This window comes from Ambystoma mexicanum, chromosome 12 (genome assembly GCF_040938575.1).
Source record: "Ambystoma mexicanum isolate Mex_15411 chromosome 12, UKY_AmexF1_1, whole genome shotgun sequence".
Taxonomy (NCBI): domain Eukaryota; kingdom Metazoa; phylum Chordata; class Amphibia; order Caudata; family Ambystomatidae; genus Ambystoma; species Ambystoma mexicanum.
In genome coordinates, this window is record NC_090936.1 from 384,102,722 (window position 1) to 384,129,827 (window position 27,106).

The following is a 27,106-nucleotide window of genomic DNA, read 5'->3' on the forward strand; positions in this document are numbered from 1 at the left end:
TGAACAATAAATATTTAAATAATCTCAGTGGAATCCAGTCTATGAGCCCCATTATGATTTTGGCAGTATTTTGACGGTAATTCCACCAAAATAATGCCAAACTCGATTACAGTTACTGCCACTTGGTCCTCTGGATCTACTGGGGGTTTATAAGTGGTGGTAGGGTGGTATTGGTCCCTATTTATTGAGATTTCAGAGGAAATTCCAATGATTTTGCCCGTTTTTGATGGTAAATTGGCAAATTGACCTGCAGATTTTTGTTGGAGGTGAATCCTCTACTTCACCACCAAACTTGTAGTACAGCAGTAGTACGGTAATGTGGTGGTAATAGAACTGCAACCACATTACTGCCATTTTGTACCGCAGTGCTGTACTTTGTAATGAGGCCCTATGTCTTTCTAATCAAACATATTTATTGTGAATAGCCTCCAAACATGAGCCTAGATTTTACAATTTGATGTTTGTGATACTATTTGTGGTACCATGAATTCATGCATTTCCTTTCACTCTTGAATCTGGCTGTAGACTGTGCTTTAAACCTAATTAAAGTAACTTTTGCTTAAAGTAATGAAGCATAAAAAATAACCTAAAAAAACAACCGCAAAGTGGGAAGAAAATGGCGAGAATAAAATCGAGAAGACAAAATAAAATAGCTAAGACAGCGCAAACTATGCAAATCAACAGTTCTCAAAGCAAAAAAATACTACTATGCCACAAGTGTAGAATCAGCAAATAGTCCATATGTGGGATATTTTGACCCATTCCAATGTGCCCCACTGCATCACTTTCCACATGTCGAAAGAAACAGCACAAAATGGATGCACTGACTTCTGTGCGTGCCAAAATCTTGAAAACTGCGTTGGGTCATAACCAGAAAAAGCTGCACACCCTGCCACACACAGTCAAGTGAGGGGTGAAAAACAGAGTCATCACTGCAGGAGCATGCCAGTGGGCTCTGCCTTATTCAACATGGGGCAAAGCAGCACAAGTGTGCTAAAAACCATAAATGCCTTTTAAAATGTTAGCCTTGCAACCTTCAAAAGTGCTGTTTTTGGCGCTAGATCCATTTATTTCCATTGAATTATTGCGATGTAAAGGGTACTACAAAAACAGGATCATCCAGTGTGGCTCAGAGGAACCAGGCCTCATTGACTGACAGCTCTATAAATTGTATCTTATGGAAAAGCATCCCAGGAGCATTTGTTTTCAGTTCCACAGGGAAAAACGTGGCTAAAATTGCAACATGTAACAGAATCAGCTGTGCAGACAGAAACTTTAAACAAAGGCAGGATACATGTATCCAGATTGCAAACATCCTAGCACTCAAGGGAAGACCTAATGCGGAGTCAAATGTACATGTGCTGCATAGGAAAATTGGATTTAAAAGAACTCAGGTTAATGTGCTTTTCCATGAAGAAAATGCAAAATCGCCTGTTGTGAAAGCATGCTAATGTAAAAATCCACCTATCAACAGTGTTCATTTTATAGGTTTAATGAAAGATTTAGGTGAAACTTAAAGTAACCCAGTCTTGAGTTAATTAACTATTAAAAAAAACAATTCTGCTTGAACAATCCTCAGCCTGAAAAAGATTGACACTTCACTGCTTCCAGCAAAGGACTAATTGCTGATGGAAGGCCTCACATACTTATGATAATGCGCATCATTAGGGATGTGGCGGGACCCAGGCAATGACAATAGAAGGCTTGGATACCCATCCTTCCAGGGGAGGGGCATGATGCTTGGAGATGCTTCTCAGTGAACCAGCAAAAAGCAAGGCGGGAACTGTGCCTTTGACCACTCACAGCATTGTGGGTGTGTGTTGTAAGTCTGCCCCTACCATAAACATAGTGATGTCATTTGCCAGGATAAATAATGGAACCTCACAACACACAACACACACTGATTCCTGACTCCATCCTGATTGTTGCGTGGCGCCCTTTTCCTGAATCCTCCATCTTGTTTCTGATCCGGATTTCTTAGAAAAGACAGGCCTCAGCAGTGCTGAACTCTTTTTCAGCTGGGCCCAAATCCTGAAACTATCCCAAAACCAAAGGGAAACAATTTTGATCCAGTCTGGCTTGCTACCATTAATGCGTGCCTGCTGAAATTCGCCATCCCACTGATCTACAGTGTTCAGCAACCAGAAGGGACAATCCAATCCAATCCAGTCCAGTCTGAGGTGCCAGTCCAATTGACCAGAAGTTCCCTGCTGCCTGTAGACCCGATCCGTGATGACCAGAACCTGACGGTACAATCTTAAATTAAAGTGGACTGTAACTATCAATAGGAATCATAGTAACCCATAGTATATTTACCTTGCCTTGTCCTATCCCAATCTATTACCATCCCAAGGGGATGAGCAAGGGGTCCAGACGTGGTGCTGGACTACCCCAGGGCAGGACAAAGACTGATATGTTTGGGATATTTCTTCTCTGTGAAAGATAGTGAGCTAAAGACTCTGGGTAAGGCTCTTGTAACAAGGACTCATGTCTGGCAGAGAGTCTCCCAGGACCCCCCTTGTTATCTGCATATTTCAAGTAACTTTGGGTCTCACCCTAAATTACTAGGGGAATCCAGACGTGGACCCCATGCTCACTATTCTTAGAGAGGCACAGCTACACCCTACTGATGAGGTTCAACCAGACCGAAACACGTGTCTGGGGTTGCTGTTGGTACTCTTGTTCAGAGGAGAATTGCCTAGCATTTCGGTGCTGGACTGCCCCAGGGCAGGACAAAGACTGATATGTTTGGGATATTTCTTCTCTGTGAAAGATAGTGAACTAAAGACTCTGGGTAAGGCTCTTGTAACCAGGACTCATGTCTGGCAGAGAGTCTCCCAGGACCCCCCTTGTTATCTGCTTTTTAGAACATAAGCCATTAGTGATTTGGATTAAATAAAGTAATTCCCATAAAGAAATCGGGGTATAAGCCACGTGAAGGGTTACCAGCGGCCTAGTGTAACTGTGGAGATTCATGGGTGGCATTCTCTGTTTCTTAGCCATTAAACTAGTTTAAGTCAAAATCAACCTGTCATTTTGAAACCGATTTCTGCTTTTCTCTGTTCTATTTTTCTAAAAACGCCTCTCAATCAAACTTGCACAACTTCCTCAATTTTACAGCTAGAGACTTAATTTCAACTCTGACTTAAACCTAAGACCTTTAGCTATATCCCTACCTAAAAATAGTGTATTTGACCCGTTGTTAAAAAAAAACCGTGCATAGTGAAATTTAGGCAGGAATTCGCATTTTTGCAAAAGTTTTACACTTGTGTTTTCCCATTCAAAGTATTTCCAAACTTCTATTCTGATTCAAAGTGTGTACTTTTGCTTAGATTATAGCTTATGTTTGTTAGGATCTTTTCGGTGTTGCTCCCATAAGAATTTATATCAATTTAAGGACTTTTTGCACACTTTTCATTGTTTTGCTCAGCCATTTTCAAAGGTCATTTTAAAAGTGTAAATTTTCCAAAAACGTTTTTCTCTCTTGTTTGGGGAGGGAAGATTGTATTCAAACCCTGTACACTGTTCCATATTACTGAATACCTACTGCTTACTTACATCTGCATAGAATTGCTCCCTTGTGAATTGAGAACTTTGCAGGGCGAAATCTTAACTTAAGCGCCATCTTTTCAACAAGACAAAACTGTTCTTTTTGCCTGTGTTTTATCTTCTGTGCTACTCAAAAGTGAATTCAACTATATTACCTACTTTCCTATTTGTCCTGTTATCACATGGGTGATTGCTGCCCCATATATTAAAACATTTGTTTGATTTGAATTTTACATAAATAAATAAATATTTCCTTTACCAACGAGCCCGATTCCTGGTCCATTGTGACCTGGGGATAATTTTAGAAGGGTTGTGATATGAGTGGTATATCACTCAGAATACTGAACCTAAAGATACAATAAATAAGTATTTCATTTGTGCATTGAATGCTAGGCTGAGACTCGGGTGTATTGCCTGATTGAAATCTTTAACAGATTTGGGGGCTTGTGCCGTGATTTTGAGTTTGAGTTACCACCCGTGACAGTCTAATACAGCAGACTAACCTGCATGGTACAGACAGCTTGCTGGGTTGGTGTACTGTGCTGCACTGTACAAGCACTTCTCAAAATAAATACTCCAAAATCAGGCCTGTTTGTAAAAGTAAAAGTAAATTAACCCTAAAATAATTCATAAAGAAATTGATAGTTCCAAAATGGCGATCCCATTAGAAATGAATATGGCTAGGAAACACCTCATGCGTAAACTGTTTGTCAGGGGTGAGTGGCCAGAACAGAATGAACAGATCAGGTTGCAGGAAATCAAAGAACAGGTCACTGCCATGAACCTGGATGCATGGCAGGACAAGGGCCCATTACACCAAGCCCTTAGTGAACTGTACATGGCCCCAAAAGTGAAAGAGGAGCAGAGTAAAATTGCCAAAATAACGACCTATCTATACCTCCACGTAGGAGTTATGCAGAAAAAGCATGCAGAAAACATAGTTCTGGCAAAGAATCAAGTGGAAACATTAGAGAAAGTCCAGACTGACCTAGACTCTGCAGAGCAAAGGCTACTGAAGAGCCAAGAATTAGAGACAGAATCTAGGCAGTATCTGACAAAATTAAAAGAAGAGCTGGCTCTCCTACAGCAAGAGAATGCAGAGCAAGACACCCAATTATAGGCACTGAAAGAGGAGTGTCAGGAAAGGGTTGACTCTTTACAACAGAGTCAACAGAAACTGGCACAAGAATTACATTTTAATAGTCTGCGCAGAACAGATGGTTGTCCTACAAGACCAGATAGACAAATTAAAAGAGGAAAATAATAAATTAATTATTAAAGACCACCACTCTCAAGAGGAATTTGACGAGGAGCACCAGAAATCTAGTGCATTCAAAAAACAAAGATGACCTGGCTGAATAGAGGGGCAACCTGAGTCAGGAGAGGGACGCCTTAGGCCAGGAAGTAAGCCAATCATAAACCAAGCTGGAGGAAAGAAAGCTGGCCCTCCAGGAGCTCAATGAAGTAAAAACAGAATATGAGAAGCTACTAGAGCACACCAGGTGGGTGGAGGATGCTCTGGGAAAGAACACCCAGACCAATGATGATAAAACTCAGGAGGTGAGTCTCCTGCAGCAGAAATTGGCCCAGTATTTCCCAACCAGGCAGGAAGCGCAGAGAGACAATGAGGCTCTCTGTGAAAAGAATGATAGGCTCCACCAACAGATAGCAATGCAAGAGCAAATCATTGAGACCAGTAAGGCCCTGATAGAGGAACAAAAGACTCAGATGTTGGCATATCACCAGGGAATAGGGTCTGACAGAGAAAAAGGAGAGAGGGATAGAGAAACCCCTGATCCTAACATCAGGACCCCTCTACTGAGGGACTCTAACCCCTTCAGTACCATGGACTCTGCCAGCTTCATGTCCACTGGCTGATATGAACCAGGGGCCATGGGGTTGGTAGACTTCAGCAGAATGGGTAAGATGGGACTGACAGATCAGCGCCTCCCAGAAATTGATAGACGGGCATCTCTGTACAGATCCACAAAGGTGAGGGCTAACATCTCTGATCAGGAATGCTCCTATGAGGGGAGAGTCAGGGAACTGGATCCACAAAACTACCGCCTTCCAAGAGATCAGTTTGTTAAATTTGGTGGGTAACTGCAGGAAATAAAGCCCAAAAAGAGTATCCTCAAGAACTCTTCCCAGATAGGGCAGTGGGGGGGGGTGGTACTCCGCAAACCCTAGGAGCAGGGGAGAGTCAGGAGACTCTTCTGAGCACCACAGAAATAGGGAAACTATGCCCCCACATTCTGCAAGCCCTTCTTAAGCTCGCAGAATCAGGGAGTGCCTAGAGGATCAAATAGCCACCTCCTGTAGTAGTGCCTGGGAGTCAGATGAGTGGATGCGGGTGACTAAGACCAAAAAGGCAAACAAAATCAAGAGGGCTATGCAAAAAGATCACCTGAAGCAGATCAAGGCCATTAGGATTGTTATAACTCCCTATTACATAAATGCCAATTATTCAGTCTGGGAACACCTTGAGTTATACGAACTCCAGCTTCTTTGTGGGGCTGGAGGATCAGAACCACTCTAGATGGTCCACCTACAGGGCGGCCATCTTAAAACACTTTTCTGTCCATAGAAATCCCCAAGAGGCCCACAAGGAGGCCTACAATCTGCAGTGTGGGGGAAGATCAGGCCCCACAAGAATTTGTGCAGGGACTCAAACGTGCTTCGCGCAGACCACAAGGAGGGTGCGCACAGATAGTAGGGAGTTCATTAACACCTTTTTCCATGCACTCCCCAAATACATCATGACTCAGCTGGTGAGGGACTTTCACAAGAAGAGATCACTGGACTGGGTCATAGAACAGGCGACCCATATTTATGAGGTGCAGAAACCTGTAGAGAACAAAAACACCAATAAAAACCCCAAACCAGCCAACACCCCTGCTGTTGCTAAGGCGGTGAAGGGGAAGGTTACCCCCATTTTAGATCTGGAGATGGGGGGCCATAAAATATTCCTACATAGAATCCATCCAGCCAAAGAACCAGAAGGCCCTCGGGCCAATCCCAGACAGGTAGTCAGAGAGGTAATCCCACAAATGGGACCCCTAACTCCCCTGATTACATTAGCCCACGATACAAGGGCAACACACCCTTCCTGGGGTATGTGTGGACTCCTCCAGCTCAAGGGTGGGGGATCCAACCAGGTAGGTACCAATCCAGGAAACTATCATCCTAACTTTCCCCAGGTGGGCAGTAATCCCCCAAATGCCAGGTTGAGTTTCTTTCCCCGGTACCCTAAAAACTTCAACCCACCAAACAACCCTCCTTTCTTTCCCCACTTTCCTGAGCTCAGACACCCCAATCCAGGAGAGGGGAGGCCAAGGGTGGAGGGTTACTGTTAGGAAAGATTTCGTAATTGTAGGGAATTTTCCTTCCATGTGGCAACCCCTAAACTTTTTGCTATTGTTTTTAACCTTGTTGTTGACTTTGCCAGAGAAGTACAGCCTTCTGCCGCACTTCTCTGGGCTTTCGCTCCTTTCTTACGGGGAAACTGACATGCCCTTAAGACAGTCAGTACCGGGGAACGTGGTTTCCCGTAGTTTCTTCTATCGTGTCGCAGCTTTAGTGCAACACGACACAAGAGGGCACTGTAAGCTAAGTTACAGCTCTCTTGGGTCTCTAGCCTTCTACAGGCCCTAGATACTCTTTTAGGAATGTATTTGATCGGTGCAAGTCATTCAGGGACTCGAATGGTGGCAGCGATCGTATTGTTTATTTTGAGCTCCTTTTGGCGTTCTGAGCACGTTTTTGCACTGAACCCAAAATGGTGGCCTGGCTCCCAAAATGGCCAGGCCGCGAGGCTCCTTTGTCTTGTCCACTGACCGTCTTGCTCCCTTCACCTTCCCCAGGTCCGGCGACCCGGGGCCTTCCTTATTTGGGCATGTACTTTCCCGCGAAACGTGGTTGCTTTCGCGGGCTTCTACATGTCGTTTGTGTGCCTCCAGGGTGTGGGCTGGGATGTCTGGTCCCAATACACATCCTGGGTGCCAGAGAGTCTAGGGTGGTGTGAATGCCTGGGACCACCGTGGTCCGTGATTGGTCCACGTATGGTATGTGTTTTGATGAGCGGATCTCCCATTGGCTCCCCTCCGTTTTGGCGCGAAGGGAACCGTGGATAAGAGGGGGCTGGAAACACCACTACCATGTCGATCTCCTGAGTTCTCACGAATGAAGGAATACAGGAGCCAAGTATCCTGCAACTACGAGGCTGGACCGAGGAATCGCTGGTGACCCGCTGAAGGAATCCTCCTTTGCACTGCTGTCGTCCGGAGAGCCCCTGTCCTCCTTTGATCGAACCAGAAGGCCTGTACTGGTGCTTCGACCTTTGGAATAGCAGGAACAGCTATTCCCGGCATCTTCAACCATCTCCTGCCAAGTAAGCCTTCGGAAGCGTCTCTGGGCCATCCAGTTGACTGACCAGCTTACAAAGGAGGTTGGCTCTGCAACCGCCGCCAGGTTGTGTTGTATTGCGAGTCCTTGACCCTCTCCCACGCTTCGTACGCTTGGCGTTCCCAGGTCTGAAGGGAGGAGGGTTCATTTGGCTCGAATACACACGGCCGCTCCGTTGTCCTGTGCGGCAACAAAACTGTGCCGGTTTCGTCGATTGGGACGTCTTTTTGCTCTACACGACTACAAAGCGTTCCCTGCTCTTCTGAACCTGCCAGCTGCTGAAACTATCGTGGAGAAGCCTGGGTCTGCTTGCTTCGGGGACCGGTGAGTAGTATATCTAGGATCTGGTCGCCCTCCTGCAGTATCCCATTGCTTTTCCCTGCTGTGTAAAAACAGCACCCTTTTGCCGCGCTCGCGCTCTGCTTCTGCCTGCTGTGGAGGCTGCGCTTGAGTTGCGGAACCTGTTCTCCTTCTGCTGTGCACTAACCCGAACTGCCTGACTTCCTCCGAAGAGCTTCCCCTTTTGCCCGTTGGCACCGGCGTGGCAGGTACTTTGAGCACAAGGCTCCACTCTTCGCAGGGCTCGGACTTCCATCTAGTTAGGTGCCTCTGAAGGCGAACTGAGTCTAAAGCGTTATCGCACTGCCTGTTTTCCTTTCCTTTCAGGTGGACTACATATTTCGTGCTTTAAATGCTTGCGACTGTGTATTTGTATATATATTGTGTTGATATGGTATGTGTTGGTTTAATATTGTGATATTTTGATTTTCTCGCTACGGTCATTATTTTAAAGGCCTTAAAATAAATGTGTTTATATTTTTGATATAACAACTGTTTGGAGTAGTTTGTAAGTGCTCTTGCTTTGTGTGCTCATTGCGGGCTTTCAGTCACCCTCACCCCTCTTGAGACCTAGTCTTGACCGCCGCGATCGCTACCTTGATTGGTCTGGCTTGTCCAGAGGTTACCCTGTTCCAAGTAATTAGGTTGGCCTTCTGAACTTCTGCGCCACCAGGACAGAGTTCAGAAATCCGTCTTAACAAATTGGTGTACAGCGGTGGGATACGACTGAAGGTATCCAGTGTTGCGCTCGAACTAAGGCATTTCAGGTTATTCCAAACAGTACACGTAGTGAATTGTTATAGTATAACTTTAAAAAGGCCATAGTCCTATCAAACAGTATGGAAACAAGTACATTGTTAACTTTAAATGCTTCCAAATCAGAAACGCTGAAAAAGATGTGTGCGGAGAGAGGTGTTTCCTCTCAAGGCACTAAATTGGAAATGATCCAAAGAATCGTGGCGTGGCAAGAAGCGCAGCTTGACGCTATTACTTCTGAGGACAGTGCGGAAGGTGGTGGGGCTGCTCTCACTGGTAGAACCGACGGTTCTGCCGCCGCACTGTTCCACCGCGACCACGAGGACGGGGAGGATGTAATGTCTAATGTTTCCTCTGCCAGTGCTGATGGGGAGGCTATGCTTGAATTCAAGAAGCAAGAGCTGCGGTTTAGGCAGCAGGAGCTTGAATTCAGCATATCCAAACTAAAAATCGAACAGGCAGAAAAACAAAAAGACAGGGATCACCAGTTGGAACTGGCCAAGCTTCAGGTTGCAAATGGATCCAAGGGTCCTGGACATGGGTCTGGGGCCTCCTCTCATCCACGGTTTCCAAAAGATCTGCTCAGTGTGTATGAAGAAAGGAATGACATTATGGACTGGCTGAATGCGTTTGAGTATGCATGCGAGGTCCAGGAAGTTGACAATGCTGATAAGATTGCGTGGTTGCTCAGTAGACTGCCCCATTCTGGCTGTAGTGCCATTATGGAAATGTCGAAGGCTGAGCGGGCTGATTTCGCAATGTTAAAGCAGACTCTCATTTTAAAGTTTGGGAAGACTCCGGCCCAATATTTAAAGCGTTTTCGAGAGTATAAGAAAAAGGAAGGTGGTACTTGGGTATCTTATGTCGCTGAATCTTTGAAAAACTTAACTGGCTGGGTCGAAGGCTATAAGGTTTCTACCTTCGACGGCATGATAAATCTTGTCATGCTGGAACACATTTTTGCTTCTTCTTCCCCGGAGCTTAAGCAGCATTTGGCCGATTCGAAGGAGATAGATCCTAAGAAGCTGGCCATTGCAGCAGACTTATGGGTGTCACATCGAGTGTCCCATAAGGACAAAACTCATCCTGGTAAGCAGGAGGAGGGGAAAAAGTCCAAAGATATGGAGGGTGGGGAATCTGCTAAATCTTCTTCCCAAAAAGGCCACAAAAAGAAAAACAAGGGTAAGACACAAGAGAACTCACAGGGTAGTGGAGGTGCGCCTCCGAAACAGAACTCTGGTTACAATAAGCCTCCCTACGTAAACAGACCCAATGGGGCTTGTTTTTCTTGTGGAGCAACTGACCATGTGAAGGGGGATCCCAGTTGTAAGGTTAGACCTTTGGGGGTCCACTCCGCTAATCTGGCCTTCTCCTCCTACGAGGAAGAAGAGATTACAGGAGCATCCTTCTCCTCGGACTCATTTCCCAGCGGAATAGAGGCCGAGGTAGTTTTAGTGTCCCTGGGTTCCTGGGAGCCTAAAGTCGCAGAGGCGTATGCTAGGATTCCGGATAATACCAAGCACTACTTTAAAGACAGTGTGCTGATCAATGGAGTGGATACTCCAGCTCTTAGGGATAGTGGGTGCAGTCGAACTGTAGTGGATTCTCCCTTGGTAGACTCAGAGGAAGTTGCCAGAGCTACTCTGATGCCCACTAAGTTGGCTGACGGCCCCCTCCGTATGTTTCCCGTGATCCCTGTTAATCTAACTTTAAATGGTACAGCTGTCAGGATTCCAGTGAGCATTCAGAGAAACGTCCCGGGAAAGGTCTTATTAGGTAATGATCTCAGAGCTTTAGGGCTCGTAGGAGACACTGCCGAACGACCCTACACACGGTCTCAAGCACGGGCAGCATTGGCCAAGTCCAATACGCCGCCCCCGCCGAAGGGGCAACCCAAGGCGAAAGGAGTCTACAAGTCAAGACGGGGGAAAGAGAATATTCCCCCGAGCTCGCCTACCACTGCGGTGGAGGAAGTTGGTCAATCGCCCGAGCCTGACGAGGAGGTGGCGATGCCTGAAGTATTCGACCCCAACGACCATCCGGAACTAAAAGACTTGTTAGTTGAAGGAGGTCCTGATAGGGACGAATTCAGTAAAGGCCAACGTGAGTGCCCATCTCTGGAAGGCCTAAGGAGACAGGCCTGCTCCCAGCTTGAGGGTGAACCTCCTGGGAAGCATAGGATTTATTGGGAAGGTGGACTCCTGTATAGTGAGCCCACAGAGTCTACAGAAGGAGACCATAGGAGGTTGGTGGTTCCCCTTGCTGTTAGGCCCTTCCTCCTGCAGTTGGCGCATGTCGTTCCCCTTGCTGGTCACCTTGGTATGAGGAGGACCAAGCAAAGGTTATCCATGCACTTCTACTGGCCCAAGATGGGGGAGCAAGTAGAAAGTCACTGCAGGAGTTGTGCCGCCTGCCAGTTGTCTGGTAAGGTTGGCGCGACAATCCAAGCTCAGTTGGTACCGCTCCCAGTTGTGGGGGTACCATTTGAAAGGGTAGGGATCGACATGGTTGGTCCCCTTGACCCGCAAACATCCTCAGGCAATAGGTTTATCCTGGTGCTGGTCGACCATGCAACCAGGTATCCTGAGGCCGTCCCATTGACAACTGTAACTGCCAAGCCAGTTGCAGAAGCTTTACTCGGCATGTTTACTAGGGTTGGCTTCCCTAAAGAAGTTGTGCCGGATCATGGCAGCAACTTTATGTCGAAGTATAGGCAGGCTATGTGGAAAGAATGTGGGGTCACCTACAGGTTCTCTTCTGCATACCGCCCCCAGACCGATGGTCTGGGGGGGCGTTTCAACAGGACGTTAACGAGCATGATTGGGGCTCTGGAGGAGCCTCAGAGAAGAAAATGGGATCTTCTTGTTTCATGCTTACTGTTTGCCTACCGAGAGGTACCACAGGAGGGTGTTGGCTTCAGCCCCTTCGAACTTCTGTTCGGTCATCCCGTACGGGGACCCTTAGCCATCGTCAAAGAGGGATGGGAGATGCCCACTCCCCCTGTTACTACCAATGTAGTTGATTATGTGCTAGGGCTCAGAAAACGGATGGTACTTCTGATGGGCTTGGCTAGTGATAAATTGAAGGCAGGGCAAGCGCTGGTGAAACATTGGTACGACCAGAAAGCTTCCCTCATCAACTTTACACTTGGTCAGCAAGTCCTGATCATGAATCTCATAAGGCCTCGAGCTTTACAGGACAAATGGTCAGGCCCTTGCCCAGTGGTGGAGCCCCTGGGTGAGGTTAACTATTCAGTGGACCTTGGAAGGCCTGGACAGGCTCCAAAAGTGTTTCACGTGAATAGGCTGAAGGCTTTCGTCCCAAGCGGCGAAATCGCAGCACTGCTATTTGCTTCAGACGTTGAGGAAGAGGAGTCTGAACCTCTCCCCGACCTGTTCAAAAGCAGTCCTTCAGAAAGCTCTTTTGAGGGTGTCCGAGTGGCCCCTCACCAAAATGGACAAGGCTCAGTGGTTTACCTTGGACATGAAGTAGGTGGAGGGAGGAGACAGCCTCTACTCAGTCAGGTACAAGCAGTACAAGACTGGCCTACCCCCACTACGCAAACCCAAGTGAGAGCCTTTTTAGGACTCACGGGGTATTACCGCAATTTTGTGGCAGACTATGGTACCATAGCTGCTCCTCTGACTGCCCTCACAACTCCGAAGAAACCCAAGAAGGTAACTTGGACCGACGAGTGTGAGAAGGCCTTCAATGGCTTAAAAGACTCCTTGTGCCAGGCGCCTGTGCTAAGGGCCCCTGATTATCAAAGACCTTTTATCGTGCAGACGGATGCCTCTGACACTGGGATAGGAGCTGTACTATCACAAGTAGATGAGAAGGGTAAGGAACACCCTATCGGTTTTATTAGTCGCCAGCTTAAGGACAGAGAGCTCAGGTGGTCCACGGTAGAGAAAGAATGTTTCTCTGTTGTGTGGGCCCTAAGGAAGCTGAGGCCCTACCTCTATGGGACCCACTTCACTGTGCAGACTGACCATAAGCCGTTAAAGTGGCTAATGAACATGAAGGGGGAGAATCCAAAGTTGCTTAGGTGGTCCATAAGTCTTCAAGGCTTCGACTTCACTATTGAGCATAGACCAGGTGTCCAACATAGCAATGCTGATGGGTTGTCCAGAATGTTTAACCGACCTGAACAAGAGACTCATCCAGGGGTGGATTAGTTCCCCCTGTCCATAGTCTGGGAGGGGCGAGTGTTAGGAAAGATTTCGTAATTGTAGGGAATTTTCCTTCCATGTGGCAACCCCTAAACTTTTTGCTATTGTTTTTAACCTTGTTGTTGACTTTGCCAGAGAAGTACAGCCTTCTGCCGCACTTCTCTGGGCTTTCGCTCCTTTCTTACGGGGAAACTGACATGCCCTTAAGACAGTCAGTACCGGGGAACGTGGTTTCCCGTAGTTTCTTCTATCGTGTCGCAGCTTTAGTGCAACACGACACAAGAGGGCACTGTAAGCTAAGTTACAGCTCTCTTGGGTCTCTAGCCTTCTACAGGCCCTAGATACTCTTTTAGGAATGTATTTGATCGGTGCAAGTCATTCAGGGACTCGAATGGTGGCAGCGATCGTATTGTTTATTTTGAGCTCCTTTTGGCGTTCTGAGCACGTTTTTGCACTGAACCCAAAATGGTGGCCTGGCTCCCAAAATGGCCAGGCCGCGAGGCTCCTTTGTCTTGTCCACTGACCGTCTTGCTCCCTTCACCTTCCCCAGGTCCGGCGACCCGGGGCCTTCCTTATTTGGGCATGTACTTTCCCGCGAAACGTGGTTGCTTTCGCGGGCTTCTACATGTCGTTTGTGTGCCTCCAGGGTGTGGGCTGGGATGTCTGGTCCCAATACACATCCTGGGTGCCAGAGAGTCTAGGGTGGTGTGAATGCCTGGGACCACCATGGTCCGTGATTGGTCCACGTATGGTATGTGTTTTGATGAGCGGATCTCCCATTGGCTCCCCTCCGTTTTGGCGCGAAGGGAACCGTGGATAAGAGGGGGCTGGAAACACCACTACCATGTCGATCTCCTGAGTTCTCACGAACGAAGGAATACAGGAGCCAAGTATCCTGCAACTACGAGGCTGGACCGAGGAATCGCTGGTGACCCGCTGAAGGAATCCTCCTTTGCACTGCTGTCGTCCGGAGAGCCCCTGTCCTCCTTTGATCGAACCAGAAGGCCTGTACTGGTGCTTCGACCTTTGGAATAGCAGGAACAGCTATTCCCGGCATCTTCAACCATCTCCTGCCAAGTAAGCCTTCGGAAGCGTCTCTGGGCCATCCAGTTGACTGACCAGCTTACAAAGGATGTTGGCTCTGCAACCGCCGCCAGGTTGTGTTGTATTGCGAGTCCTTGACCCTCTCCCACGCTTCGTACGCTTGGCGTTCCCAGGTCTGAAGGGAGGAGGGTTCATTTGGCTCGAATACACACGGCCGCTCCGTTGTCCTGTGCGGCAACAAAACTGTGCCGGTTTCGTCGATTGGGACGTCTTTTTGCTCTACACGACTACAAAGCGTTCCCTGCTCTTCTGAACCTGCCAGCTGCTGAAACTATCGTGGAGAAGCCTGGGTCTGCTTGCTTCGGGGACCGGTGAGTAGTATATCTAGGATCTGGTCGCCCTCCTGCAGTATCCCATTGCTTTTCCCTGCTGTGTAAAAACAGCACCCTTTTGCCGCGCTCGCGCTCTGCTTCTGCCTGCTGTGGAGGCTGCGCTTGAGTTGCGGAACCTGTTCTCCTTCTGCTGTGCACTAACCCGAACTGCCTGACTTCCTCCGAAGAGCTTCCCCTTTTGCCCGTTGGCACCGGCGTGGCAGGTACTTTGAGCACAAGGCTCCACTCTTCGCAGGGCTCGGACTTCCATCTAGTTAGGTGCCTCTGAAGGCGAACTGAGTCTAAAGCGTTATCGCACTGCCTGTTTTCCTTTCCTTTCAGGTGGACTACATATTTCGTGCTTTAAACGCTTGCGACTGTGTATTTGTATATATATTGTGTTGATATGGTATGTGTTGGTTTAATATTGTGATATTGTGATTTTCTCGCTACGGTCATTATTTTAAAGGCCTTAAAATAAATGTGTTTATATTTTTGATATAACAACTGTTTGGAGTAGTTTGTAAGTGCTCTTGCTTTGTGTGCTCATTGCGGGCTTTCAGTCACCCTCACCCCTCTTGAGACCTAGTCTTGACCGCCGCGATCGCTACCTTGATTGGTCTGGCTTGTCCAGAGGTTACCCTGTTCCAAGTAATTAGGTTGGCCTTCTGAACTTCTGCGCCACCAGGACAGAGTTCAGAAATCCGTCTTAACAGTTACCCAAACTATCCAAACCCAGGGTACTATGGGAGAAGGGATAGCTACCCTTCCTGTGATCCCCCAAGAATGGACTAGAAACCCCCGTACCAGCCATAGCGGGTGTCCCAACTGGAGTGCCAGGTCCAGAACTTATCCCAGGATCTGGGTCACATGTTGAGGGCTCAACAGAACCCTTAGATAAACATGGAGGCTCAGAACCCATCAAACCAAGGGTCTGGTACTCCAGAACAATGACGGGGAGAGAACCCCAACAACTCACCGGTTCCAAAGGAGGAGGCACGGGGAGGGTCGTGTAAAGCCTTAGAGGAAGCTTCCTTCCCGACTTGTGAAAAGCCCCTGGAAACCCAGGAACAGGAACCAAAATCTCCTGCCCCTGAAAGTTTTCAACCCAAGGAACAGAGGGTGGGTAGATGAAATAAAGGACCTAAAAAGACCCATTTTGTGGAGGAGGTTAGTATCCCCAAATTTGAAGGAGAGGGGCCCTGATAGAACTCTGGGAAAAAGATCTTCTCCTTCAGGGATGGGGGTACCTCCTCCCAAAGAAAAATGGGTCCCGAGAGATCCTAATGAAGACTGGGTGAATGTGAGTTAGGATCGCCCACCATTGAACCCCAGAATGATGATCCAGAAAACCACCTTGCCCAAAAATATTCTGGTGACTGCCTCCAAAAAAGGGAGGGCGTCCCAGAATCAGAACCATGGGAGCCCAAAACTCCCTCAATATCCAACTGCCACATTTTTTTTGCAGATCCCCAAGCTCCCACGCAGAATCCTGCCCAAACTACCCCTGTGTCAGTGTCAAGAATCAAGAAACTAACCCACCACTTGGTCCAAAATGCACATTATCTTTGCCCCCTTGAAGAGAAGGAGGGAGGATCATATGCCCCAGTCCAAGTACAAGGGCAATGTACATTTTGGGCATTGGTGGACACTGGATCCCAAACCACTCTTCTGTCAAAGAAAGCCTTTGATCAGCTGAATTAAGGAAGGGGGGAGAGATACCAGATCCCTCTCACCCCTCTTCCTGGACAACTTCAGAACTTCGATGGGAACAAAATTCCTGTTGAGGGGACTGCAGATTTGGAAATTAAAATTGGGCGACACAAGGTGAAACACCCGGTCATAGTCGTGACTCCGGAGGGCCCACCATGTTTACTTGGGAATGACATCCTGCACAGATTGTCTCCCCTAATAGACTGTGTAAACAAGGTACTTTGGAACCAGACTCACCGACCAATAAAATTAAAACATAGTGTCAACCATGTTAGTTTAAATGGCACATGCCACATGGTTGAACCAAAACAGGATCATATTGAGTTCCACTTTCAAAACAACCAAATCCCTGACTTGACAGTAATTGCAGCAGTACAACAAACTAGTGATTGGAATTCCTCTCTATTTCTGCAAATCAACCTTCCCTCCAGTTTCAAGTGGCATTCCACACTGGATGGAGATACTCTCAAATTCTATACTAATTCACAATCAGAAAATCCCAATTCCATAGCCAAAATTGATATCAAACCAGCACAAAGCTTAGCTGGCATTCTGAAGAAGGGTGAACAGCTCTTCTTCCCGATTCAGTTAAATGACAGGAAGGAGTCTGTCCTCGACAGAGTTCACTTGAATAGCAAAGAAAGCTTCATCAGTGAAGTATTATTCAATATACTCCCAAAATACCAGACCTTACCCGCTGAAGAGTCAGTGTATCAATGGGTATAGGGCCTGGAAATCCCCCGTTCCAAAGATCTTCTGCTTAGCAGTTGTATGGTCAACATTTCTAGCAATGACAAAAGCATAGTACATACTTGTTGGGTCGTGCAGGATGTTCCTTCCTCCTTTTACATGGGCAGTCACATCCTCAACCAGCTCGAGATTAATTTGGACCCAGTCATTGCCAAGCCTGGTCCCAACTGGAGAGTAAATCTCAGGGACCTGGCAGTCCTAAGGAAAGCTTTCCGGTCAGCCCTAGTGCTACGGTAGAAAATGGAAGTTCAGAAATGGAGGAGAGGTCACCATCCAAGTCCTCACCTACAGAATCTGCACCCCCAAAAGTGACTTGATGAAAGAAAAAGTGGGTCCACATCAACCAGCTGAAGAGTTGCCACCCCAGGCATACTTTGCGGCAAATAGAAGAGCCTACAGAAAACCCAGATGGAGAGAATGACGAAACCTAGGAATATTTTAAATTGTCATTGAAAACATACAGGGAATATTGTAATTTGTCACTGAATACATGCGTGGAATATTGTAAATGGTCATTGAATGCATATGTATATCCCACGGCTGTCAACCCTATTGGAGGGCACTAGTGGGAACATTTTCATAACTGGGTTGTGTTCTGTTTTATAGTTGCACAAATTATACCTAATAACTAAGGAGGACCTCCTCAGGGATCCAGGAGGAAAAACCAAAGAGATCCAGAGTGCCGCTCCACATCCCTGAAAAGAAGCCCGAGAGAAGACGGGGGTATCATTCCTATTCCAACAAGAGCAGGCAAAGAGAGTGTGTCGCATCATTTGCTGATGGAAGAAGAACTACATCTGAGGAAACCTGTGTTCTTCACGAACAGAAAGAAAATCCCACATGCCCGACTTCACCACGACTGGAGGTCAAGCCTAAGTTGGGGGCAGACTTCTATGGGATATTTTGACCCATTCCAATGTGCCCCACTGCATCACTTTCCAAATGGCAAAGAAACAACACAGAATGGATGCGCTGTCTCTTGTGCGTGTCAAAATCTTGAAAACAGTGTTGGGTCACAACCAGAAAAAGCTGCACACCTTGCCACACACAGTCAAGGGGGGGTGAAAAACAGTCATCACTGCAGGAGCATGCCAGTGGGTTCTGCCACATTCACCATGGAGCAAAGCAGCAGAATGTGCTACAAACCAAAAATGCATTTTAGAATTTTAGCCTTGCAACCTTCAAAAGTGTTGTTTTTGGCGCTGGATCCATTTATTTCCATTGAATCATTGGGATGAAAAGGGTACTACAAAAACAGGATCATCCAGTGTGGCTCAGAGGAACCAGGCCTCATTGACTGACATCTCTATAAATTGTATCTTATGGAAAATCAGCCCAGGAGTATTTGCTTTCAGTTCCATGGGAAAAACATGGCTAAAATTGCAACATGTAACAGAATCAGCTGTGCAGACAGAAACTTTAAACAAAGGCAGGATACATGTATCCAGATTGCAAACATCCCAGCACTCAAGGGAAGACCTAATGCTGAGTCAACTGTACATGTGCTGCATAGGAAAATCAGATTTAAAAGAACTCAGGTTAATGTGCTTTTCCATGAAGAAAGTGCAAAATCGCCTGTTGTGAAAGCATGTTTTTGTTTAAAGGTTTCATTCTTTAACAAATGTCAAAGGATTGCTAATGTAAAAATCCACCTATAAACTGTGTTCATTTTATATGTGTAATGAAAGATTTAGGTGAAACTTAAAGTAACCCAGTCTTGAGTTAATTAACTATTAAAAAAATAAATTCTGCCTCTACAATCCTCAGCCTGGGAAAGGTTAACACTTCACTCCTGGCAGGAAATGACTAATTGCTGCTGGGAGGCCCCACATACTCATGACAATGCGCTTCATTAGGCATGCGGCTGGGCCCCAGGCAAAGACAATAGAAGGCTTGGACACGCATTCTTCCAGGGGAGGGGTAGCATGCTGGGAGAGGCGGCTTCTCAGTGAACTTCAAAAGACTGGCCATTTGCTCCCATGTGGTACAGAAAGAAAAAAAAAAGCTGACTTGTGATTTTGGATTTTAAATTGCTTATTTTATCACAGAACTTCATGACATTTAACTTGACAGCAAAAATAAGTAAAGGAATGAAAAGTACATACATGAGAAATCTGAATTTATGACAGACATGTGAAGACTTGGTAGGATTTCTTGCTGCATAAGGGACTAAAGTTATGCAAAAGGATTAATTGCGCAGAAGATATTAATGCTGCAAATTTAATATTGCGCAGCCATGTTCTAGGGGTGATTGCACATATATGTACCGAATTAGGAATTGTTAGGCTAAACCTTTATGATCAAAATTGACAAAATTCAATAGAATGACAACACCAGGTCTCACCGCCTTGGGAGTTGGATGTAAACGTAACCCACAAAATATGTGTGCGATTTTGTAATTTATGTGTGTAATTTATGTGTCCGATTTTATTAGAGGGCATACGTATATAAATATGTATTTTTGGGAAAGTAAATTTTGGTCCCAATAACTATGGGAGGTTTCCAAGTCAGATCATAAAACATGACAACCCTTTCTGTCATCCAACCAGCAAAAAGCAAGGCGGGAACTGCGCCTTTGACCAATCACAGCATTATGAGTGTGGGTTGTAAATCTGCCCCTACCATAAACTTAGTGATGTCATTTGACAGGATACATAAGGGAACCTCACAACACACAACACACACTGATTCCAGACTCATCCTGATTTCCACGTGGCACCCTTTTCCTGAATCCTCCAGCTTGTTCCTGATCCAGATTTCAATGAAAAGCCAAGCCTCAGCAGTGCTGAACTCTTTTTCAGCTGGACTCAAATCCTGAATCTATCCCAAAACCAAAGGAAAACAATTTTGATCCAGTCTGTCTTGCTACCATTAATACTTGCCTGATGAAATTCGTCATCCCTCTGATCTACAGTGTCCACCAACCAGGAGGGCCAATCCAATCCAGTCCAGCATGAGGTGCCAGCCCAATTGACCAGAACCGCCCAGCTGTCCTATCCTGCCAGAAATGCCATGCTGCCTGTAGACCCAATCTGTGATGACCAGAACCTGACGGTCCAATCTTAAATTAAAGTGGACTGTAAGTATCAATAGGAATCATAGAAACTCATAGTATATTTGCCTTGCCCTATCCCAATATATAACCCATCCCATCTTTAACCTAAGAACCTCTAATATTGTCAGAACCATTCTTTCAACTTGTCTTTGATTCTTAGTGTTAGCGCTGATGTTTTCCTTCTGTTTTTTAGAACATAAGCCATTAGTGATTTGGGTTAAATAAAGTAATTCCCATAAAGAAATCGGGGTATCTGCCACGTGAAGGGTTACCAGCGGCCGAGTGTAACTGTGGAGATTCACGGGTGGCATTCTCTGTTTCTTAGCCATTAATCTAGTTTAAGTAAAAATCAACACATCATTTTGAAATCGATTTTCTGCTTCTCTCTGTCCTATTTTTCTAAAAACGCTTCTCATGCAAACTCACACAACTTCCTCAATTTTATAGCTAGAGACTTAATTTCAAATCTGACTTTAACCTAAGACCTTTCGCTATACCCCCACCTAAAAACCGCATCAGTGTATTTGATCTGTTTTTATTAAAAATCGCATGGTGAAATTTAGGCAGGAACTCACATTTTTGCAAAGGTTTTACACGTGTGTTTTCCCATTGAAAGTATTTCCAAATTTCTATTCTGATTCAAAGTGTGTACTGTTGCTTAGATTATAGCTTATGTTTGCTAGGATCTTTTCAGTGTTGCTCCCATAGGAATTTATATCAATTTATGGACTTTTTGCACACTTTTCATTGTTTTGCTCAGCCATTTTCAAAGGTCATTTTAAAAGTGTAAATTTTCCAAAAACGGTTTTCTCTCTTGTTTGGGGAGGGACAATTATATTCCAACCCTGTACACTGTTCCATATACCTGAATACCTGCTGCTTACTTACATCTGTGTAGAATTGCTCACTTGTGGATTGAGAACTTTGCAGGGGGAAATCTTAACTTAAACACTGTCTTTTCAACAAGCCAAAACTGTTCTTTTTGCCTGTGTTTTATCTTCTGTGCTGCTCAAAAGTGAATTCAACTGCATTACCTATTTTCTTATTTGTCTTGTCACTACATGGGTGATTGCTGACCCATATATTAAAACATGTGTTTGATTTGAATTTTAAATAAATAAATATTACCTTTACCAACCAGCCTCATTCCTGGTCCATTGTGACCTGGGGGTATTTTGAGAAGGGTTGTGATATGAGTGGTATATCACTCAGAATATTGGACTTATAGACACAATAAATACATTTTTCATTTGTGCATTGCATGCTGGCCTGAGACCCCGGGTGTATTGCCTGATTGAAATCCTTAACACATAGAAAGAACTCTTCAGAATCATCAAAGACATTTAAAAAAAACTCATCCTGCAAGAATTCCACCATCCCGACACAAGCACTTTGTGACAACATCACCAACCACCTGAGATCGAAAATCGACACAATCCTGGAGACCATCAACACAGCCTGAGCAAACACAACCACAACTGCTGGCCACAGACACCAAGCAAAATGGAGTCTACAGCAACACTCATCTGCCTTGAACCAATCACAGCAGAAACCTTTGCCACACTGATCAAGGACATCAACCTTGCAGGATCCCCAAGGTACCCTTGCCCTCCCCGCCCCCGACATTTTCAAATGAATCCTCAACCACTTAACTCTGGGAACTCACTTCTGAAACCTAATGAATGTATCACTCAAAAAAGGAACAGTACAATATGCCTTCAAATCAGCATACATCAAACCACTGATAAAAAAAAGGAATTAAACAGCGCAGAAGACACGAGCAACTACAGACTGAAATTCAACCTGCCCTACCTGACAAAAATCCTGGAGAACCATGTATACAAGATCCTAATTAAATATGTTGAAATAAACAGAATACTCGACCGGTCACAAGTTGGCTTCAGACCAATGAGAAGAACAGAATCGGCACTTCTATCAATATGGGATGACCTGAAAATTAATTCAGACAACAACGCACAATCAGCCCTCCTACTATTAGACATATCAGCGTCATTTGACAAAATAAATCACCAACACTAATAAAAATATTGATTGAATGTTGCATACAGGAATCTGCACTAAATTGGCTTAACTCATTCCTAACCAACTGAACCGAAAGAACCTACCTACTACTGTTCACCTCAAACACCATAAATATATCCTGCAGAGTACCTCAGGGATCCAGCATCTCTGCTCTGCTTTTCAAAATCTACATGTACCCACTGATGAAAATCATTCGAACCCACAGGCTTACCGCCTTCAGCTATGTTGACGACACACACATGATTGTGAAAACAAACCGAACCCAGGAACAAAATATCTGCCTCAACAACTGCCTCACAGACATCTACAAATGGATGACAATGAACAACCTTAAACTGAACCCGGCAAAAACAGAAATAATGCTCTCACCCAAAGGATTCGACGGAGGGAACCCACAACTGATTGGCCGTCCAGCATGGAAATGCAACCGGAGACTACCTATGTAATAAATTACCTAGGAATAATAATGGACAACGGACTATCCCTGGAAATGCAAGTCAATGCAATCACCAAAAATGGCTTCTACCTCCTAAAACTACTCAGATGATTACTCCCCTACCTGTCCTTCCCTCACAGTACTATCACTTTGATATCCATGATACTCACAAGAACTGACTACGCAAACAGCCTCTATCTAGGAATACCAGAAAGACTCACCAAGAAACCCCAAAGGGTGCAAATTACAGCAGCCAGGATTCTATTAAGACTAAACAGAACAGAAAACATCATGCCAGCACTGAAAAGCCTACACTGGTTACCAGTAAAAACAACATATCAAATTCAAAGCACTCTGCATTGCTCACAAAGCCTTGCACAGACAACAGACAAGGAGCTGAATTCCTCCAATACAAGATTAGCCGGTACCGCCAAAGAAGGGGCCTAGCAAACAGTTATGACCTACAAATAGAGGCAAAACATTATGAAATAAGGATATTCCGCAGAACAGCGTTCTCATGTCTAATTGCTAACCTCTGGAACACCATGCCCAGAGAAATTAGAACCACAAAAGACCAAATCACCTTCAGGAAATGACTTAAAACGTGGTTATTCAACGGACAATGACAGCCGCAAAGTGACACCGGCAGCAATAACAGAACAGATAAACTAAGAGAGGAGGCGAGATGGACCACTGAACCACAAGCAAGAACCTGGGTAGGGTCAGGCATCAACCAAAGAGTCACACCAGAAGCTCCAACAAACCAACAGAATTACTAACCCACTTCCCCTTCCTGCACCTCTGACATAGCCAACACCACTACTCCATACCTCGGGCTAGCTACACTACACAAAAACAAACCAAGAATCAATGCTATGTTCACAACCACCATCTCTGAGATGCTGGAATCAGACCTAGAGTGAACCACCCCACATAGCCCATAAATCGCCAACAACCCAACTACACACCAAGACACCATATAGTCTTGCAGCCACGGCCACACCAGACTCTGGATCCCTTATGGACACTACCTAACCAGTGTGTACAACCACAACATACCCCAACACCAGACAACACACTAAAACCAACGCAAACACTAGCGCACACCGGAGGCACTGAGTCTTACACATGCGGTTACAACACAAAGGGCATTCCGCACCAACTCCCACATGCAAAACAACACTCGCAGACACCAGTTCCTCCTGGTTCTGAACCTATCCTCTCATCCTATCCTCCTTTACCTCCCAACCCCCCTTTTTCTTCCAGAGCCACGCAAGGTGCGCCGGACAAATCAGCAGAACATCATAATATTACCTTTTCCCAGACATGTTGTTCCTCACAATGCTGAGACACATAGGATACAGCTAGATTTTGGTGCTGCTTTCTATATTGCACCTCCACTGCAGTTGATGAAATGTGTGCGCCATTGCACAGATGAAAGATGGAGCAATTTTGATCCATCCATACATTGTTGAATTTGATCATACGTGTGTACAATTACCAAATCTACTATATGAAATGCGGCCTGTCCTCAAGAAAATCATTGCCTATCAGTGGCAAGAAATGCATGCTTAAAAACTGGGTCAAGGGCTTTGCAGTCCTCCTTTTTTATTTATGTTTAAGTTTGCATAATTGTGCTCTGAGTAGGGGAATCCACAAGTATTGCTTACCTCGGAGTTTGACGCACATACGAGTTTGCTGTTTTCGCTTGGAATTACAAGCCACGTTTACAGAAATTGTAATCCAGCAAAATTACTGCTGGTAGCCCCTGGCAGTCCATGCACATGTTTTTCATTGTCTTGTGAATTTGCAATAAGTTGGACCTCTTGTTATGTGGTTAGGTGTTCCAATCGTACATTTGACGCGAAATAGCCCCATACTGTTTGGAGTCTCTACCGGAGACTGACTACAGTCGTGGTATTCAGTATTGCCCTATACGCTACCGCTAGGATACCCGCGTTCACGATGCACTGATCTGCTACAGAGCGTAGGCACGTCTTGCATGTGGTCTCTCTGGGTTTCAACAGAGGTGGTTAACAGAAAGGCATGCTGAGCCATGTCACTGTTTCAAAGATAATGTCTGGTGTCTGGCCAACAGTTAAAGGTATTAATGATGGGGGGGCTGCAGTAGATGAGGGAGTCGCTTCTACAGAACATCTGATATGTCTGAAAAAGAGCACCAGTGGACTCGGAAGAATGTTGATGAAGGGAGAAGAAAACACTCGAGCAGGAAAGCTAAGAGTGCAAATAAAAGAGGGTGCCAGAATGTGTAGGGGAGCAGCCCACATGGGGATTTTCATGAGCAAGAAGATGGGTGTGGCAGTCCAAGGGTGAAGTCTGGTGGCACTGAAGGGAATATGTGAAGGCTTGCTGTGGTGACCAAGATTAGAAGGTGCACACCAAGGCTGAGCATCATGGCAACATTCAGCTGGTTGTGGATACTGAGGCACTGGAACTGTAATGGTTGGACTCGACACAGACCTTCAGTAACCCCATGTGCCTGCGATGATAGGACGGTGATATAATATGACGAGACGATAGCAGAAAGGCGCTATGGTTGGCGGTGTCCAACAAGGTAGGGTACCAAGTGCAGGTCCTGAACAAGTGTGGGGTTCTAGGAGGAACCCTAGGCTGTAAAGAGCCAGGGACATTAGCTAGGGCGAGCCCTATCATCGCAGCTCTCTTGGCCATTAAAGTTCCCCGGGCAGCTGGCTTACTGTGGGTTTACTAGTTAGATTATGCATTCCACCCGGCTGGCTGGAGCTTGCTCTACGGGCACTCGATTTTCCTGCCCGCTTCTTTCCATGCTACATGACTCCAAACGCTTACCCCACTCACCCCGCATCCCAGCCGCAACCGATTTAATTCGCTACTGGGGCCAATGCAACATCAAATGGACGAGGACCTCCGGCAGGAGCTCCCCTGTCCCGTTACCACTGGCAGCCATATTTGTGTTCCTTTTTCTGTTTGGGAGATAACTTGGCTCATGTACTTGCTGCAGGCTAGTGTTCCTCACAAACAAAAGGGGTCTTAGCACCCTGGCCCGCCAGCGGCACCTGGGCTACTAATAGCAATAATACCCTATTTGGAGGGTTGTATGAAGTGTAGGTATTCAGTAACCACCATTAGAGGCCTCTGCTTCGCTTGGGCCAATTACATTTGATGGGAGACTCTTATGACCCAGAAGAGCCCAATGCAGCATTATTGCTTACGTGGCAAACTGCGGGTTTAGGTGGAAGCAGGCAAACGTGGGTCTCTTTTATGTCTAACGACGACATTGAAAACTCATGAAGAAAACGAGGGCAGTAACCTCATGTTTTTCATCACAACATACTTGAATTGTATATGACGTTTCATGGCATCTATTTTTTCCAATTTCCGATGAAGCCGAAAAAGGGGTTCGTATGATGCAACAAATCGTGCTGCGTATGTTGCAAAGGATTTTGAAATGGATAAAACATCTCAACAATATTGGATGGAGCAAAGTTTTGACAAGAATGTGTGAGAATAAACAGCCTATAAAATAAAATAGATCTGCTATGGGGTGGTCCCGGATCTAAAAGTCACCCGGGAAAGTCTTCTTCAAAGTTGTCCCGTTACACCATGCGAGTGAACAAAGCGAGCAAGCTTAACCTCTCTAAGGGGGGGTTTCAGCAGTTCTCCCCCAGGAAAATTTGAATTAAATGGGCCCATACAGTAAATTGCAAAGCTTTGACCATATACTGGTATGAAAGGGTAGGTTAAAAACCTAACATATTATCTCTGTGGGTTCCGAGTGAGGAAAAACACACTGGAAGATTTAGGGGGGTGGGGGGAAGAGGGACGGAGGGAGGTGGACTGACTGTTAGAGGGGGTTTGGAAGGGGCAGAAAAATTGGTAGGATTAATCTTAAATTATCCATATAGAAATTAGGACTGCCCGGTGGCTGCTTTAAACAGATGAAGGGAAAGAGAGAGCAGGAGGGAGTTGAGTGGGTGTCTAAGTGCATTTATGATTGTTAGGAGGAGGACTAGGAACGTTCACAGGTGTTACTTGTTAATGAGTGTAAAAGGTACATTCTAAGGGGCTCATTTTAAATTTAATGCAAGAGAATGCCAACGTTAGCATGTGCTGCTGTGACCCCTGCGTGCACATTTCATCATTTGCAAGGCGGAGTGCAAGACTGAAGAGTAAATGAAGGCGAAACAGTGCCTATTCTACAGATGTCTGCTCCGTTTTCCCAAAAATAAAGTGACTCTTTGCAGGCAGCATTTGCTATTTCAGTCCTTTATAATCCGCATGCTATTTAGCAGGTGCAATTCTGAGACAGAGTACATAGGAATCTTGTAGTTTGATGCCTCCATGAAAATCTTAAGCGGGCGTATCTATATATATATATATATATTTGTGAAAGTGTGCTTGTATGTTGGGGGGTTGGCTCCAGCCCCATAACAGTTGGGGGGCTGAAATCTTTTCCCAAGTTCGGCATACCAGT